Genomic DNA, 18,712 nt, shown 5'->3' with positions numbered 1-18,712 from the left:
CCTGGCTGAACTTAGATAATGACATCCCCCTCCCCCCAGCATCTGAGCTCTAGGTCAGGACTGACAACATTTCAGGACACGGCTTTGCCGACACCACTCAGGTGCTCTTCCGGGTGCTCTCCATCATGGAAAAATTTTTGACAGGCAAATGGAAATGAAAAACAAAGTTAGGGTAGCAATACTCATATATAACAAAATAGACTTCAAAATGAAGGCATCACAAAAGACAACAAAGGTTACTATATAATACTAAAGGGATTGATCCAACAAGAGGATATGTGCACCCAACATAGGTGCATACATACTTCTAAAGAACTGTAAAGAAGTGATCAACAATACAGTCATAGTAGAGACTTTTTAAAAAATAAATTTTATTGTTTATATTATTACAAATGTTCCTTTCCCCCCTCCCCTCCCTCCATTGCTCTCCTCCACCAGGTTCCCGCCCCACTCTCTACCTTTCTCTTGATGCTTTTAATATTCTCTCTTTGTCTTTTGCTCTTGGAATTCTAATTATGACGTGTCTTGGTGTGATCCTCTTTGGATTCCTTTTGTTTGGAGTTCTGTGCACTTCCTGGAGTTGTAAGTCTATTTCTTTCACCAGGTGGGGGAAGTTTTCTGTCACTATTTTTTCAGTATGTTTTCAATATCTTGCTCTCTCTCATCTTCTGGGACCCCCATAATTCTGGTGTTGGTTTGCTTGAAGTTGTCCCAGAGGTTTCTTTATTTCTTGTTGATCCCTTATCATTTCTTGTTGATTCCTTATTAATTCTAGGTGATCCCTTTTCATATCCTCATAGGTCTTATCAACCTTTTCTAGGAAATTCTTGAAAAACCTTATAAGCGTAGATTTGAACTCTATATCCAATCACTTTTTGTCCTCCATTTCTTTCGTTTGTGATCTATTTCGATGTCTCCACATTTTCTCAGTTTCCCTGATGGGGCGGGGCTTCAGGGTGGAGCCTACAGCCTTGGCTTCCGTCAGCTCCACCCTATGCGGTTTCTGAGTCTCAGTAATCCCCAGGGTCCTTCAGTACTCGCTGGAAGCACCTTTGAGAGAAAGGTGCCCTTGATTTTTGCCTGCTACCAAACAGTCTAGGCTCTCCCCCAATGAGCCCGGAACTGGGGTTCAGTTCAGTTGGAAGTGGAGTTGGAGGTGGTGTTCAGAGCAGTCCGGAGCTTTTGTCTCCTTCCCACCAGGGCAATCCTGCGGCACAGCCGGCCGTCCCTTCTCTGTGAGCAATGTGCGCGCCTCCAGGACCTCCTTTCGCCGCTCCCCCGGGGTTCCGCCTTACAGCCCAGCTCCCTATGGATGAGCCTGGGTCCCCGGGGTCTGGCCTAGAACTGGGGTTCAGAGCAGTCAGAACTGGGGCCCAGCACAGTCAGACCTTTTATCTCCTTCCCACTAGGGAACACAGCCAGGCACTCAGCCTCCCTCCTCTCTGGCTCTGTCCTCTGCGTGCGAGCCACTTGTCCCTGTACCTTAGGCTTTTCCAGCTCCTCTGTGCTTCCTTCTGGTTTTCTCCTTGCTTCTCGTTGTAGAATTTTCAGTCAGTCGACTTTCCTGTAGTTTTGGGTAATGTCCATTTTATATTTTAGTTTTATTTTATTGAAATTGTTGTGTGCGGCTGTGGCTAGGTGTTTACCTGTGCAGCCATCTTGGATTCTGTAGAGACTTTTAACACCTCACTGACTTCACTGGATAGATCTCCCAGACAAAAAAAAAATTAACAAAACTGTCATTTTTCTCAGATGACATGTTATTGTATATAGAAAACCCTATAGACTCCACTAGAAAACTATTGTACAAGATTTAATAAATGAATTCAGCAATGTAGCAGGATACAAAATTAACACCCAGAAATCAATGGCATTTTTATACACCAATAAACTCACAAAAAGGGAAACTAAGCAAACAATCTCATTTACCATCTCACCAAAAAAATTAAGATATTTGGGAAAGGCTTATGCAGTGATTTAAGAACCTTTCTAATGCCATGACCCTTTAATACAGTTCCTCATTTTGTGATAACCCCCTATCATAAAATTATTTTCGTTGCTACTTCATAACTGTAATTTTGCTACTACCAGTATTATAAATTGTAATGTAAATATCTGTGTTTTCCAATGGTCTTAGGTGACCCTGTGTTGAAAACCACTGCTGTAGAGCCTAACACCATCACTATTCATTAACAGCCGAAGTCTGCAGCTTCCCTGGTGATTTAGAGCTGGCTGCCAGGCAGACCAAAGATTCGGCCCCAGGTGAAAGAAGGCAGAGGGGCTAAGTGCCTAAGCCACCTGCAGTCACCGCCCATAAGAAGCAGCATCAGTGAGTTAGTGGGGGATGCCAGGCGGAGCCAGGAAGAGTGAGTGTTTTACAATACAATAAAAAACCAAAAAGTTAAACGTTTGACTTACTGGTCAAAAGTAAAAATGACAAATACCAGGCCCTGGGATCTGGGAAAGCAGCGGTGATAGAACTGGTAAAAGTTTCCTGGTTGCAAATGTACTGAAAGGGTTAAAGCTTCACCAACAGTTGCTGGTACAGCAAGGAGTTAACAGGAGAAAAGAAACTCCTTTGAGCTGGAGGATTCAGGACTTCAAATTCTCCTGGGGAAGTGGAGAAAATTAACCTCTTAGACCAAGGGGTGAGCAAGATGCCTGGTTGGGGGTGGGGGGTGTAGATGCTCTATTCCAGCAAGGGAGCCTGCAGAGGAGGCTGTGGTCTCTGCCAGGGAAGAGGACAGGTGGGAGGGCAGAGGCCTGATGCCCAAGCCACCACCGGAGCACTTGGATATGCGCAAACTTGTCTCTCCCTGCAGCCCTGGCTGTGTTTGGCTCACCACCAGGAACCAAGCAGTGGTGAGAGACAGGGATGGCAACATCAGAATTATGGGGGTTGCCGGAACCGATTTGGCTCAGTGGATAGTGCACTGGTAAACAGGAAAGGGTAAAGGGAAGGCACTCTCCATAGGCCAGAGAGCCTTCAGGACTTTCAGTCTCTTCTGGAAAGGAGGAGTCTGACTGAGGGACTGGCCAGAACCCCACTGGGCTGGGAGGACCTGAGGCCGCATGCTGAATGTGTAGACCAGAGTTTGCTGGCAGATCCCAAGCCCAGTTGTGTAAGGTTAGCCACCGGTGACAGCAAACAACTCCCTCCCATGCCAGAGTGCATTTCAGGGAAATTGGACAGACTGTTTGTGGCTACAAAGAAGAATCGGTCTCCACGCACAGCCCTGACAGTGACCTACAGGAAACTATAATAGACTTAGATGCCTTCGTCTACATGGGCATGACTCCAGAGAGACAAAGACAGTTTGCTTTGTGTGGAAGGTCAAAATGGACTTTAGTCACCTCCCTGAAATGTTTTTATAGCCCAACCATGTGTCATGTTTGGTAGCAGAAAATTTGGCTGCCTAAAATGGCCACAGTGCCAACATTGTACTTCATTATGACTATGTATGTTAATGTTTGATTCTCTTACACATCTGAATACAGCTGCCACCAATTACTATAGACCTGTGCTAGTCTACAGGCCTTAGTAGTCTTTGGGAGTAACTGGCAAATGTCCAGTTTCCCACACTAGACGCCATATTGTTATGGCCGTATGTTAGCTTTCCTAGAAGAGGGTTATATAGGATTGAATCCCAAAAGAAGTAAAGGGTACCTAGCTTCCAAAAGAGAAGTTGCCTAAATGAGCAAGGAAAATAAGAAGACCTTAAAGCAGGTCAGTATATTTTTCTCCTTATACAATTCCCCCCAAATTCTGCAATATTTAATAAATAAATCATGGCAATACATTTCTTTGCATAAATTCAATAAGACTGATTTCCAGTAGTGGTTTTACTGACTGGAAACTTTGACTGGAGTATCATGTTTTAAAGAGCCCTGTCTGAGGAGAAACCAAGATGGAAGCATAGGTAAACGCCTAACTGCAGTCTCGCACAACAATTTCAAAAATACTACTAAAATACAAAATGGACATTATCCAGAACTACAGGAAAGTTGACTGGAAATTCTACAACTAGAAGGAAAGAGAAAACCAGAAGGAATATCAGAGGAGCTGTAAAAGCCTGAGGTATAGAGACATGGTACACGTGTGCAGAGAGGATGGAGCTGGAGGTAATGGGGGCTGGGGGGGGGGCGGGGTTTGAGTACCTGGCTGGCGTTCCCTAGTGGGAAGGAGATAAAAGCTCAGTACTGTGCTGAACCCCAGTTCTGAGCAAGACCCTGGGGACCCAGGCTCATACAGAGGGAATCTAGGCTGTAAGGCAGAAACTCAGGGGAGCGGCGAAAGGCGTGCATGTTGCACACAGAGGACGGACTGTTGACTGTGCCACTGGATTGCCCTAGCGGGAAGGAGACAAAAGCTCCGGACTGCTCTGAACCCCACTTCCAACTGCACTGAACCCCAGTTCCAGGCTCATTGGGGGAGAGGCTAGACTGTCTGGTAGCGGGTGAAACTTGAGGGCACCTTTCTCTCAGAGCGAGTACCGAAGGACACTGAGGAACACTGAGACTCAGGAACCTCATAGGGTGGGGGTGACGGGAAGCCAAGGCTATAGGCTCCACCCTGAAACTCCGCCCCATCCAAGCTGAGCACAGAGGCTTTTGCAATTTTCCAAGTCTAGTCAGATAAGGCTGTCTCCTGGCATAGACACAGCTGATCCTCACAGCCAATTGGCCTGGAGGTCAGTTCCTCCCAGTGATACCAACAACAATCAAGACTTAACTACAACAAGGCTGTACACACAGTCCACAAAGGGGTGCACCAAGAGTGTCCACCTCAGGTAACTGGGAGGCTGACCCACTGAACCACATAGGACACCTTAACACACAAAGCCACCCTACCAACTCAGGGAAGCAGCAAAAATGTCGAGACAAGGAAACAGATCACAAACGAAAGAAATGGAGGACAGAAATCATGCAGGCCAGACGGGAATGTCAAGAAATATTCAAGGTGATGAATAACAAGAACCTACAGCCAAAAATAAATTACCCTTATTCAGGCTCTCCAGTGGGCAAAGGGCAAATCAGTAACTATTTATACTGATAGCAGGTACAAGTTTGCAACAGCTCAAGTACACAGTGCTATTTATAAGGAACGGAGACTTTTAACTTCCACCAACATCAAAAACAAGGAAAGCTGAAACTGGTTTGGCTCAGTGGATAGAGCATTGTCCTGTGGACTGAAGGGTCCCAGGTTCAATTCCGGTCAAGGGCATGTACATTGGTTGTGGGTACATCTCTGGGGGGGCGGGGGAGGGGGGTGCAGGAGGCAGATGGTCGATGTTTCTCTCTCATCAATATTTCTAGCTCTCTATCCCTCTCCCTTCCTCTCTGTAAAAAATCAATAAAATATATATTTTTAAAAACAAGAAAAAAAATTCTGGCACTATGAGAAGCCATCTGGCTACCTAAAGTGGTGGCGTTGGTCCACTCACTGTGAGGAGCACCAGAAAGGGGACTCCCCAGAAGCAAGAGGGAACCAAGCACGGCAAAGCGACTCGGCAGGCTGCCCCAAACACCAGTGGGGCCGCTACAGATGTTGGTGACTCTTCCAGGCCCTGACCTGCCCGACTGATTCCGACCTGGAAGGGACCATGCACCATCATTCTGACCACCCCCATGGCAGGCAAGGTCGATGGGATCCCAATGTGGCTTCCTCACACACAGCTCCAGGCAGCACAGGCAGAATAGACAGTCCAGGACTCTTCGGATCCTCTAGAGATAAAACTTTCACATGTGCCATGTTATTAATTCTTTTTATAGGACTTGGTAAAGGAAACCCCAAAGCTGAGTGGGTTAACAATGTTAACTACCCCCTCCCCCAACAATGACCCACAAGTCAGTGATTTGACTCATTCACATAAAATCAGTGGGGAGTGAGGCATAATAATCCCTCCTTTGGGAAAACTGCTGTTCTGAAGTTCTCTGCTATTTCTTGCTAGTCCCTTGTTCCATAAATTAACTCTTATTTTTAGATAGTCTTTTATTCGTAAAAACAACTTTGTTTTTTAGCTTAAATAATAGAAAAGATAAACTTAACTGTCTGACCTTGCAAGCTAGCCATCTAATGGGGCTGATACACTAATAGTGATAATAATTCCCATATTCTCATGCCAAGTGTTTGTTCATTGTGTATCCAAGGTTACAGGTATCTGTATAGATATGGTAAGACTCAAGGTCTGTAAAGATATGACAGGTGTTTTTTAGATATGATATATACTCAAGGTTACAAGCTGTCTGCAAAAATGACTTACACAAAGACCTAGACGGATATAAAAAGGGAATGCTCCTTCCTGTGGTTGTTCAGAATTTGACAGAGATATTCTGCTCTGAACCTGCACGAAATAAATGACTCCCAATTAACTGGCTTGTTAAGGCGTCTTGTTCCAGCTCGATAACTGACACTACAACATGGGGAGTGCGTGAGGGCAGCCCCGGAAGAGGGAGCCCAAAGAGAGTGTGAAGGGAGCATGTGAGGGCAGAACTGGGTAGGGGAGCCCACAGGAGCCCTTCTCTCCTAGCCCATCGGAATGGGAGAGCCCTCAGGGCTGAGGCAGGAGCCTGGGGGCCCACATCCTGGCCCAGTGCGCTCCCCCCCTCCCATCATTAGACTCCATCTGGTAAGTCCCACAGTGGCCTTGCCCTTACGGGAGGACAGGCCAGGCAGGAACAGCTCACGGTGGCCTTCCGAGGAGGCACCCTAACAGATGGAGAAGGATTGACTGCAGAGGAAAAGATGTAGTGGTCTGTCTAGCCGGCCCTCAGGCAGGTGCTTTGTCCTGTGGGGGTCCCCTCTGCTATCAGGAGCCGTGATCTGAGTCGGTTTGCTGGCAGAAGGTGGAAGTAGGGGGACTTGAAGGGTCATTGGTTTTTCTCATCTCAGTTTTCTGGAGACCTGCTGCCTGCAGCCTTCCTTCGGGCTGATCGGAGGGGATGGTGGTGTCTGCTGAGCCAAGAATAACTGATAGCAGGTACGAGTTTGCACCAGCTCGGGTGGGTGCCTGAGTCCAGATGGCTGATCAGAGGGGATGGTGGTGTCTGCTGAGCTAAGCTCATCTAGAAGTTTCTATGTCAACAGCAGCTCTGGGCCTGCCAAGAATAACTGGGCCCAGAGCTACTGTTGACATAGAATCTTCTAAATGGAGCTTCTGGTGTGAAGGAGACCTGGGCCTGTTTTTCCTGCCAGCTTCTGTGGACACCTAGGGATTTATACAGAAAGACAGAAATCCATGCATTTTTATGTCCAGACAGAAGATCTACCTTCTACTAGTATATATGTAACAAGTGTTAGAGCCCTCAGGGCTGAGGCAGGAGCCTGGGGGTAGGTAGATGATCAAAACCAATGATCATCTACCTACATATCATCTTCCTACCTATCACCTATCTATCTTCTATCTGTCAATCATCTATCTATCATTAATCAATCATCTATCTGTCATCAACCAATCAATCATCTATCTATATAGATTCTAAAAGGTAGGGAAAAGAAGACAGCAGACCAGGGAGGGACCTTGAGACCCAAGAATGACAGGATGTGTGTTTGCACCTCCTGTCTTCCAGAATTGGAGCAGGAGCAGCCATCAACCCAGAAACCCAAGGGGAATACACAGAAAAGCCCCCAGAAAGCCTGCTCTCTTAGCCAAAAGGCCAAACAAATTCTTAGGCAGACACCACAGACCCACCTCCACTGGCAAAGGGTGAGGGGGTCCTGGACTGGACACAGCAGTGTCCTTGCAGGCAACCAGAGAAGGCTGCAGGAGAGAACTTTCACCCACTGTGGAGCCCTCTGGATTGCAGGAGAGTCCTCGTGGGAAACCTGAACTTCTACCAACACTTGGGGCTCCAGTGTATGGGAGGCTGGGCCCACGCCGGAAAATGGCAGATCACTTCGGTTCATCCAGCAAAAGGACATGAAACAAATGGTCACAGCTGCTCCCTCAGCCCCACCAGCCATGCCCCAGCCCTACCCAAGTCACGCTCATAGCCACACCCCAGCCTGGGTTCCAGGCCTGGGTGCCTGCAGCCCACTCTGCCTCAGGGGCATGTTGTGTTAGTAACGACTGTGTTTTGAGAAGCATGAAGCCACATGGAAAGTATAAGGAATATCATGACAAACCCCCATGGACCCACCACCCAGAAATGACAGTTGTTATTCTTTTACTTGCTTTTTTTCCTTTTTTTTTTTTAATTCTTTATTGATTAAAGTATTATATATGTATCCTCATCCACCCATTGTTCCCTAACCCCCTTACTCATGCCCTCACCCTATGGTCTGTGTCCATTGGTTGGGCTTATATGCATGAATACAAGTCCTTTGGTTGATATTTTCTCCTTTCCCCCACCCCCCTACCTTCCCTGAGGCTTGACTGTCTGATCGATGTCTCTCTGCCTCTGGATTTGTTTTTGTTCATCAGTTTATGTTATTATTTTCCACCAATGAGTGAGATCATGTGATATTTATCTTTCTCTGGCTGGCTTATTTCACTTAGCGTAATGCTCTCCAGGTCCATCCATGCTGTTGCAAATGGTAAGAATTTCTTCTTTTTTACTGCAGCGTAGTATTCCATTGTGTAGATGTACCAGTTTTTTAATCCAGTCATCTGCTGATGGGCACTTAGGCTGTTACCAAATCTTAGCTATGGTGAATTGTGCTGCTATGAACATAGGTGTGCACATACCCTTTCTGATTGGTGTTTCTTTGGAAGATAGTCAGAGGGATCACTGGATCAAATGGGAGTTCCATTTTTAGTCCTAGGTTTGATTCCAGTCAGGGGCATGTACCTGGTTGTGGGCACATTCCCAGTGGGGAGTGTTCAGGGGGAAACTGATTGATATTTCTCTCTCATCCATGTTTCTAACTCTCTCTCCCTCTCCCTTCCTCTCTGTAAAGCCAATAAAATATATATATTTTAAAAAATGGTGTTGGATTTTGTCAAATGCTTTTTCTGTATCAATTGATATGACTATATGATTTTTATCCCTCAATTTATGTGATGTATCAAGTTTATTGATTTGCAGATATTCTACCATCCTTGCATCCCCGGGATAAATCCTGCTTGGTCATGGTGTGTGATCTTTCTGATGTACTGCTGGATCCGATTTGCTAGAATTTTGTTGAGGATTTTGGCATCTATGTTCATTAGGGATATCCTATATAATAAAGAGGTAATATGCAAATTGACCATCATTCCAATTCACAAGATGGCCACTCCTATATGGTCAAAGATGGCCACCTTCATATGGACACAAGATAGCCACCACAAGATGGCCGGCAGGGGAGGGCAGTTGTGGGTGATCAGGCCAGCAGGGGAGGGCAGTGAGTGGAACCATGCCTGCAGGAGAGGGTAGTTGGGGGGGACCCAGGCCTGCAGGGGAGAGCAGTTAGGGGTGACCAGAATGGCAAAAGAGGGGAGTTGGGGGCGACCAGGTTGGCAGGGGAGGACAGTTAGGGGAGACCAGGCTGGCAAGGGAGGTCAGTTAGGGGTGACCCAGCCATTAAGGGCAGACAGTTGGGGCAACCAGGCCTGCAGGGGAGGACAGTTGGGGTGGGGGAGGACTAAGCCTAGAAGGGAAGGCAGTTGAGAGCTACCAGGCCTGCAGGGCAGGGGAGCAATTGGGAGCAAGCAGTCCTGGATTTTGAGAGGGATCCCAGGTTGGAGAGGGTGCAGTCTGGCTGAGGGACACACTCCCCACGCTGTGCATGAATTTCATGCAGTGGGCCTCTAGTTGGAATATAATTATCTTTCATTGTGTTGTCTTTATCTGGTTTTGTTATTAGGATGATGCTGGCTTCATAGAAGGAGCTTGAAAGTGTTCCTTTCTCTTGAATTTTTTTTTTAAATATGTTTTTTTAATTAATTTTGTACAGAGAGGAAGGGAGAGAGATAGAGAGTTGGAAACATTGATGAGAGAGAGTCATCAATCAGCTGCCTCTTGCACACCCCCTACTGGTGATATGCCCGCAACCGAATTACATGCCCTTGACCGGAATCGAACCAGGGACCCTTCAGTCCCCAAGCCGACGCTCTATCCATTGAGGCAAACCGGTCTCGGCCTTTCTCTTGAATTTTTTGAAATAGTCTGAAGAGGATAGGCTTTAGTTCTTCCTTGAATGTTTGGTATAACTCCCTTGTGAAGCCATCTGTCCCTGGGCTTTTGTTTGCTGGGAGCTTTTGGATTACTGCCTCAATTTCTTCCATAGTTATCAGCCTATTGAGATTTTTAGAATCTTCTTGAGTTTTGGAAGGTTTTCTTTTTCTAGGAATGTGTCTAGTTTTCCAGGTTGTCTATGGTTTGTTGGAGTATTTTTTTTTTATTTTTATTTTTTTACAATCCTTTGTATTTCTATGGGGTCTGTTGTTATTTTGCCTCTTTCGTTTCTGATTTTGTTTAGTTGGGTCCTCTCTCTTTGCTTCTTGGTGAGCCTGGCTAGAGGCTCATTAATCTTGTTTATTCTTTCAAAGAAACAGCTCTTGGTTTCATTGATCTTTTGTATTTTTTTTTTTTTTGGTCATTTATTTCTGCTCTGTTCTTTATTATCTCCTTCCTTCTGCTCACTCTGGGTTTTTGTTGCTTTCTTTCTAATTCTTTGAGTTGTATAATTGTGATTTACTACCATTTTTAAAAAATATATATTTTTATTGATTTTTTACAGAGAGGAAGGGAGATAGTGAGCTAGAAACGTCAATGAGAGAGAAACATCAACCAGCTGCCTCTTGCACACCTCCTACCAGGGATGTGCCCACAACCAAGGTACATGCCCTTGACCGGAATCGAACCTGGGACCTTTCAGTCTGCAGACCAACGCTCTACCACTGAGCCAAACTGGTTTCGGCCATTTTTTTTTTCTTTTTTGCATTTAGAATTAGGCCTGTAGAACTATAAACTTCCTTCTCAGGACTGCTTTCATTGTGTCCCATAGATTTTGGATTGTGTTTTTATTGTCATTAGTTTCCAGGATGTTTTTAATTTTTTCTTCGATCTCATTGGTAACCCAATCATTACTTAATAGCATGCTATTCAGCTTCCTAGTGTTTGAATTTTTTGGATTGTTTTTATTGTAGTTTATTTCTAATTTTATGCCATTATGGTCTGAGAAAATGCTTGGTATGATTTCAATCTTCTTGCATTTGGGGAGACTTTGCTTTTGACCCAATAGGTGGTCTATATTTGAAAATGTCCCATGTACACTTGAGAAGCATGTATATTATATGGTTTTGGGGTGAAATATTCTGAAAATGTCAATTAGGTCCAGATGATCTAGTGAGTAATTTAAGATTTCTGTTTCTTTGCTGATTTTCTGTCTAGAGGATTTATCCAGGGATGCCAGTGGCGTATTAATGTCCCCTACTATGATTGTATTGTTGTCGATCTCTCCCTTGATATCTTCCAGGAGGTTTTTTTTTTTTTTTTTTTTTTTTAATGTATTTGGGTGCTCCTGCATTGGGTGCATTCATGTTTATCAGGGTTATATCCTCTTGTTGTATTGATCCCTTTAGTATTATGAAGTGGCCTTCCTTTTGTCAGATATAAGTATTTTCACCTGTTTTTTTTTTTTTTTTTTTTTCATTTCCATTTGCCTGGAAGATATTTTTTCATCTCTTTACTTTCAGTCTGTGTGAGTTCCTCGTTCTGAGGTGGGTCTCTTGTAGACTGCATATATATGGATCATGTGGTTTTTTTTTAATCCATTCAGCCACTCGATGTCTTTTGATTGGAGCATTTGGTCCATTAATATTTATTTATTTATTATTTTTATCTATTTATTTATTTATTTAAAATAAGTTTTTATTGTTCATATTATTACAAATGTTCCTTTCCCCCCCCCACCATTGCTCTCCTCCACCAGGTTCCCACCCCACCTCTGCCCTTTCCCCACTCCCCATTGTCCTCATCCATAGGTGCACAGTTTATGTTCCGTCTCTTCCCACATCCTCCTCTCCCCTTTTCCCCAAGAATCGTCAGTTCACTCCCCTTCCATACCTCTGATTCTATTATATTCAACAGTTAATATTATTCCTCAGATTTTTTTAATTTCCTTGGTTTTTAGATTCACTTGTTGATAGTTACATATTTGTTGTTCATAATTTTTATCTTTATTTACTTTCTCTTCTGAAAGAACCCCCTTCAGCAATTCATATAATTCTGGTTTGGTGTTGATGAACTCCTTTAGCTTTTTTTTTTATTAGTGAAGCTCTTTATCTGGCCTTCGATTCTGAGTGATAGCTTTGTTGGATAGATTATCTTTGGCTGTAGGTTCTTACTATTCATCACCTTGAATATTTCTTGCCATTCCCGTCTGGCCTGCATGGTTTCTGTTGAGAAGTCAGCTGACAATCGTAACTACCTTCTTTGCTCTTGCTGCTTTTAATATTCTCTCTTTGTCTTTTGCTCTTGGAATTTCAATTATGATGTGTCTTGGTGTGGTCCTCTTTGAATTCCTTTTGTTTGGAGTTCTGTGTGCTTCCTGGACTTGTAAGTCTAATTCTTTCACCAGGTGGGGGAAGTTTTCTGTCACTATTTCTTTCAGTATGTTTTCGATATCTTGCTCTCTCTCATCTTCTGGGACCCCCATAATTCTGATGTTGGTTTGCTTGAAGTTGTCCCAGAGGTTTCTTACATTATCTTCAATTTTCTGGATTCTCTTGCCTTCTAGCTTCTGTGGAGGAGTGTCTTCTGGTTCTTTATGTTCCAAATCTTTGACTTGATTCTTGCGATCTTCCATTCTGTTTTTAGGACTCTTTATAATATTTTTTATTTCAGACAATGTATTCTTTATTTCTTGTTGATCCCTTATCATTTTTTGTTGATCCCTTATCATTTCTTGTTGACTCCTTATTAATTCTAGTTGATCTCTTTTCATATCCTCATAGGTCTTATCCATCTTTTCTAGGAAATTCTTGAAAAACATTATAAGCGTAGATTTGAATTCTATATCCAGTCGCTTTTTGTCCTCCATTTCTTTCGTTTGTGATCTATTTCATTGTCGTATTTCGCAGTTACAGATGGGACGGGATTTTAGGGTGGAGCCTACAGCCTTGGCTTCTGTTAGCCCCGCCCTATGCGGCTCCTGCATCTCAGGGTCCTTCAGTACTTGCTGCAAAGCGCCTCTGAGAGATAGGTGCCCTCGATTTTCGCCTGCTGCCAAACAGTCTATGCTCTCCCCCAATGAGCCCGGTATTGGGGTTCAGTTCAGTTGGAAGTGGAGTTGGAGGTGGCGTTCAGAGCAGTCTGGAGCCCCTGTCTCCTTCCGGCCAGGGCACTCCCACGGCACAGCCGGCCGTCCCTTCTCTGCGCGCAATGTGCGCGCCACCGGGAACTCCTCTCGCCGCTCCCCCGGGGTTCCGCCTTACAGCCCAGCTCCCTATGGATGAGTCTGGGTCCCTGGGGTCTGGCCTAGAACTGGGGTTCAGAGCAGTCAGAACTGGGGCCCAGCACAGAGTTTTATCTCCTTCCCGCTAGGGAACGCCAGCCAGGCACTCGGCCTCCCTCCTCTCCGGCTCTGTCCTCTCCGTTCACTGCGTGTCTCCATACCTTGGGCTTTTCCAGCTCCTCCGCGCTTCCTTCTGGTTTTCTCCTTGCTTCTTGTTGTAGAATTTCCAGTCAGTCAACTTTCCTGTAGTTCTGGGTAATGTCCATTTTATATTTTAGTTGTATTTTATTGAAATTGTTGTGTGCGGCTGCAGCTAGGTGTTTACCTGGGCGCAGCCATCTTGGATCCTCCTGGTCCATTAATATTTAAATTTATTGTTGAAAGGTACTTGTTTGTAGCCATTTCTATTTTTAAAAAAATATTTTTTATTGATTTTTTACAGAGAGGAAGGGAGAGAGATAGAGAGTCAGAAACGTCGATGAGAGAGAATCATCGACCAGCTGCCTCTTGTACACCCCCCACCGGGGATGTGCCCGCAACCAATGTACATGCCCTTGACCGGAATCGAACCTGGGACCCCTCAGTCCGCAGACCGACGCTCTACCGCTGAGCCAAAGCAGTTTCGGCGCCATTTCTATTTTTTGTGCCTGTGTTTCTTTTTACCTTTTAATTTCTTCTTTTTACAGCATTCCCTTTAGAATTGCTGGTTTGGTAGTTATAAACTCCCTTAGCCTTTTTTTTTTGTCTGTGAAGCTCCTGATTTCCCCTTTGATTTTGATTAATAGTCTTGCTGGATAGAGTATTCTTGGATTCAGTCTCTTTTTGCATTACTTTGTATACCTCCTTTCAGTCTCTTCTAGCTTGATGCTTTTCTGTTGAGAAATCATTTGATAATCTGATGGGGGATCCTTTGTAGGTAATGCTCTGACTCTCTTGCAGCCTTTAAGATTCTCTCTTTGTCGTTAACATTTCCCATTGTAATTATGCCATGTCTTGGTGTGGGTCTTTTAGGATTCATATTTCTTTGGACTCTCTGTACTTATGTAACTTTTTTCTCCCCCATATCAGGGAAGTTTTCTGTCATTATTTCTTCAAATAAATTTTCTAATCCTTGTTGCTCTTCTTGTCCTTCTGGCAGCCCTATTATATGTATGTTACTTTGTTTTGTATTGTCTCAAATTTCCCTTAGTCTTTCCTCCTGCTCTTTAACTTTTTTCTCCAATTGCCATTCAGATCGGGCTTATTTCTATACCTGATCTTTTAACTCACTAATTCGGTTCTCTGCTTCTTCTAGTCTATTGTTGAAATCTTTCATTATGTTTTTTTTTATTGTAGCTATATCACTTTTCATTTCTTCCTGATTTTTGCATAGGTTGTTGATTTTCTCGTCCATCTCGTATATGAACAGTAAGACCATTACTCTGAATTATTTTTCTGTCATGTTGCAGGCTTCTGTTTCACTTATTTCCTTTCTTGGTGATTCCTCCTTTTCTTTCCTTTGTGGATTTTTTTGTTGTTGTTGTCTTCCCATTCTATTACCAGAAGGTTGAAATTTTGAGTTGTGGGGGCCTGGGCTGTGTGCAGTGGGAGCTTTGCACTCCCCGCTCCGCTCTGACTCCAAGACATGTGGCTGCTGTGTGTTTGTGGGAACCATGCTCACCCAGGATCAGAGTCACAGGCGCTTAGTGTGTACCTGGAATCAGGGACCCTGCCTGTGCCATGCTAAAACAGAGACCCCACTGGCATGTGCCAAAAATCAGAGTCCCTTATTGTGTGTCAGGAGACAGAATCCCCCCCCCCCCCCTTTGTCTGTGCTGAGAAGTAAGAGTCTCTGTTGCTTGGTGTGGTCTTGAGCCAAGAATCAGGTCCCTGTGTGCGCATGCACCAAAAACTGGAGTCACTGGCTCTTAGTGTGAAAGCACTGGGAATCAGAGATCCCAGGCGTACTCGATGAGAAGTAGTCTAGTCACTGGTGCTCCTTGCTGCCTCTTGTGTGAAGATTCAGGGTCCCTGATCTGCTCGGGAAACCGAGCTGCAGTCACCCTGTGTCAGCAGGAGGTCCACTCCTGCCCTGCGGAAAACAGCCTTCTGTGTGCACTTACCCTGAATCAAAGTCAGGTGGCGCTGTTGCCCAGAATGGCGTGGGGTCTGGTCACTTGAGTGTGCACCGCAGGAAACAAACTCCCTGTGTCCTTGCACCCAGGCTCAAATTCAGCACTGCCCTCCTGTGTGCATGGGGCTGGTCATGGGAAACAAACGCCCCAGTGTGCACATCCAGGTTCAGATTCAGCGCAGCCTCCCTGCGTGGGTGCAGGGTCTGGTGGTGTGAAACAAACTGCCCGGTTTGCATCCCCAGGCTTGAATTCAGCGCCCCTCCCCCACCCCCCGCATGGGTGCGGGATCTGGTTGCAGAAAATCTCCCCAAGGTCACCACCTAGGCGCACATTCAGCACAGCTCCCTGCCTGGGCACGGAGTCTGGTCGCCGGGAAACAAACTTCCCCTGTCCACACAGCAAGGCTCAAATCCAGGAAGAGCTGCCACTGCTGTGTGTGGGCAGAGAGTCTGACAGTTCCTATGCCACTACCACAGGGCCGGCAGGGAGGGAGATTGACTTTGTGACTCACAGAAAGCTGTTTGGCTCAGTGGATAGAGCATCGGCCTGTGACTGAACGGTCCCAGGTTCGATTCCAGTCAAGGGCATGTACCTCGGTTGCGGGCACATCCCCAGTAGGAGGTGTGCAGGAGGCAGCTGATAGTTATCTCTCTCATCAATGTATCTAACTCTCCATCCCTCCCCCTTCCTCTCTGTAAAAAGTCAATTTTATATATATTTTATATAAATATATATTTTATTGAGTTTTTACAGAAAGGAAGAGAGAGGGATAGAAAGCTAGAAACATCGATGAGAGAGAAACATCAATCAGCTGTCTCCTGCACATCCCCTACTGGGGATGTGCCCGTAACAAGGTACATGCCCTTGACTGGAATCGAACCTGGGACCGTTCAGTCACAAGCCGATGCTCTATCCACTGAGCTAAACCGGTATCGGCAATAAAATATATTTAAAAAATATCTGCAGCCAGGGTGCCTGGGGTCTTGGTGTCCCTGGGTCTGCAGCTGTGGTTGCAGATCTTTTACCTGAGTGGCTCTAGGGTCCCCATTTGCGACTGAGACCAGATTGGGTAGTGGTGGAGCTAGGATCCTAGTCGTGAACAGTTCTGCTCTTCAAGATAGCACGGTTCCTGTGCCGGCGGTGTCCTTGAGCAGTGTCTGCAGTGGCCCTGAAGACCTGCAGGATCCAGCTGTCCCTATTGCACTCACAGACACAACCACATATGTGCACCCACTCCTCCATCGCTCCCTCACTCTCACACCCTCCCTCCCTCCCTTCTTGCTGGTCACCATCTTTTTTGAGTCTCCGTGCTTGTTTTCTAACTGTAACATGTTCCAAGGCTGAAGTGTCCCCACTCTCTCACCCGAGTCCGCCCTCTCCCTGTTCTCCCCATTCTGAGAAAATCTGTCACCAATTTTGCAGTTCCCTTCCGTTTTGCTTTGTGTTTTATTTCTTGTTTCTGATAGGTAACTCATTCATGCTTCACACTCCAAAGGTACGGAGACAGCCCTCCACTCGCACCGCAGCGCTGCGCGGGAGCGGAGGAGGTGGCTTGGACGGACACCCAGCAATGGCCACGTGGCTGCAGCACCACCAAGTGCCATGTGGGGGGGCTGCGCGTGCTCAGGGGAGTGACAGAAACCCAACCGCACCTTACCTGAGCTCACCTGAGGCCCATGCTTGCCTCTCTGCTCATGAATCCAGGCTGGAGGACCTGCCCAGGTGGGCAGGCAGCCCCGTAACCCTCAGGCCTGTGGGCAGCTCTCCCACCCTCGCACAAGGCTCCTCCTTCATGGTTCAAGTGGCTGCATGGCCTCCAGCCACCACTCCGTCCCAGCGATGGTGGGGGAGCAGGGAGGACCACTGCTGTGATTCCCGCAGCTGCAGGCTCCTGCTCCTGCCCCGGGCAGCGTGCCTGAGCAGTCTTACTGGCTGAGCTCCACGGGGGCCAGAGGACTGGGGGAGGCAAATGGTGCTGGCCCTGAAGAAATGGCCTGAGGAAGGAGATGAGCGGGCCTCTGGCCTCGCCCTGCAGTGTGGCCGGCCTGCCAGCCCGCCAGGAGCAGGGCCCAATAGCCTCCTAAAGACCAGTGAGGGTTCCACCGAAGCCAGTGCCCCAAAGCCCTTCCTTCAGAGCCAGCCCTCCAGCCGCCGGCCCGAGGCGGCCCCTCCCAGGCTCGCTGCTCAGGGCCAGGCTGCCTGCATCTCCAGGGCCTGGGCTGGCCTCCAGGTGCTGGAGGGCCAGGCCACTCCCAGGACCTTGGAGAGGCCTCTCTTGAGAAAAGTGTTCCCACAGACCCAGGTTCATTTCTGACAAATCCCAGGATCCCATGAGCCACAGGGTAGGGCTGGCGGGTCAGTGCGGATGGGCCCGTCTGAGGGGACCCTGGGTGGGGAGCCCTCGCAGAGGAGCGGAGGCGGCCATGGTTTGGCAGGACCAGGCCTGAGAGCAGCGTGGATGGGATGAGAGAGGAATGGCCGCCAGCAAATCAGAGCCAGGCCTCCACGGTTGGTGGGGGTTCAGGGGGGGCCTCTGGAAGGGGATGAGGGGGAGGGCCAAGGGAGCTGGGACTCAGCAGTGTGGAGGCACAGACTGCCGCGGGGGACCAGTGTCTCACCCAAACCACGAGCTGACAGTCCCACTGCCCAGGGCCAAGATGATGGCGTTACTGACACGGTGGCCGGGGGCGGAGGGCCATCACGGGACAGGAGTGCCTCGGGCCAGGCCCCACCAGAGTTCGGGGGACCCTGACCCACTGGCTCTAACTAGGAAACTATGACATTGAACAAATTAAGGAAAATCAATCCCACTTCGGAGGAAATGGGAACAAAGTCAGGATGTGAGCAGCTTCTTTAACAAGGGCACATCTGGGGGGGCGGGTGGTGGGGGGGTCCGGACAGGGCCGTGTGAAGTCAGATCCCCTGGCCTGCCGGGAGCCGGGTCCCCCTAAGCCGAGGCTGCTGCGCTGCTGGGAGAAAAGGTGGTGCCGCCTGCCTGGCCGGAGGCGGGCAGCGGGAGGCAGAGGGAAAGGGGGGGCTGAGGGAGCCCGCGGAAGGCTCTGCGGTGTGGGGGCAGCGAGGGGGTGGGACCGGGTTGGTCCACTGGAGCAGCTGTGAGGAGGGTCCTGGGGGCCAGGGAGGTGCTGAGCAAAGCCTCCCCCACACCCTGAGGTCCCCGAGGCCCGGCTCCTGCCCAGGGGACTGCAGGCTTCAATCA

The sequence above is a fragment of the Pipistrellus hanaki genome, assembly GCF_964339955.1.
Source record: "Pipistrellus hanaki genome assembly, chromosome: 8".
NCBI lineage: Eukaryota > Metazoa > Chordata > Mammalia > Chiroptera > Vespertilionidae > Pipistrellus > Pipistrellus hanaki.
The sequence above is the reverse complement of the archived record's forward strand: the minus strand, read 5'-3'. Positions refer to the sequence as shown.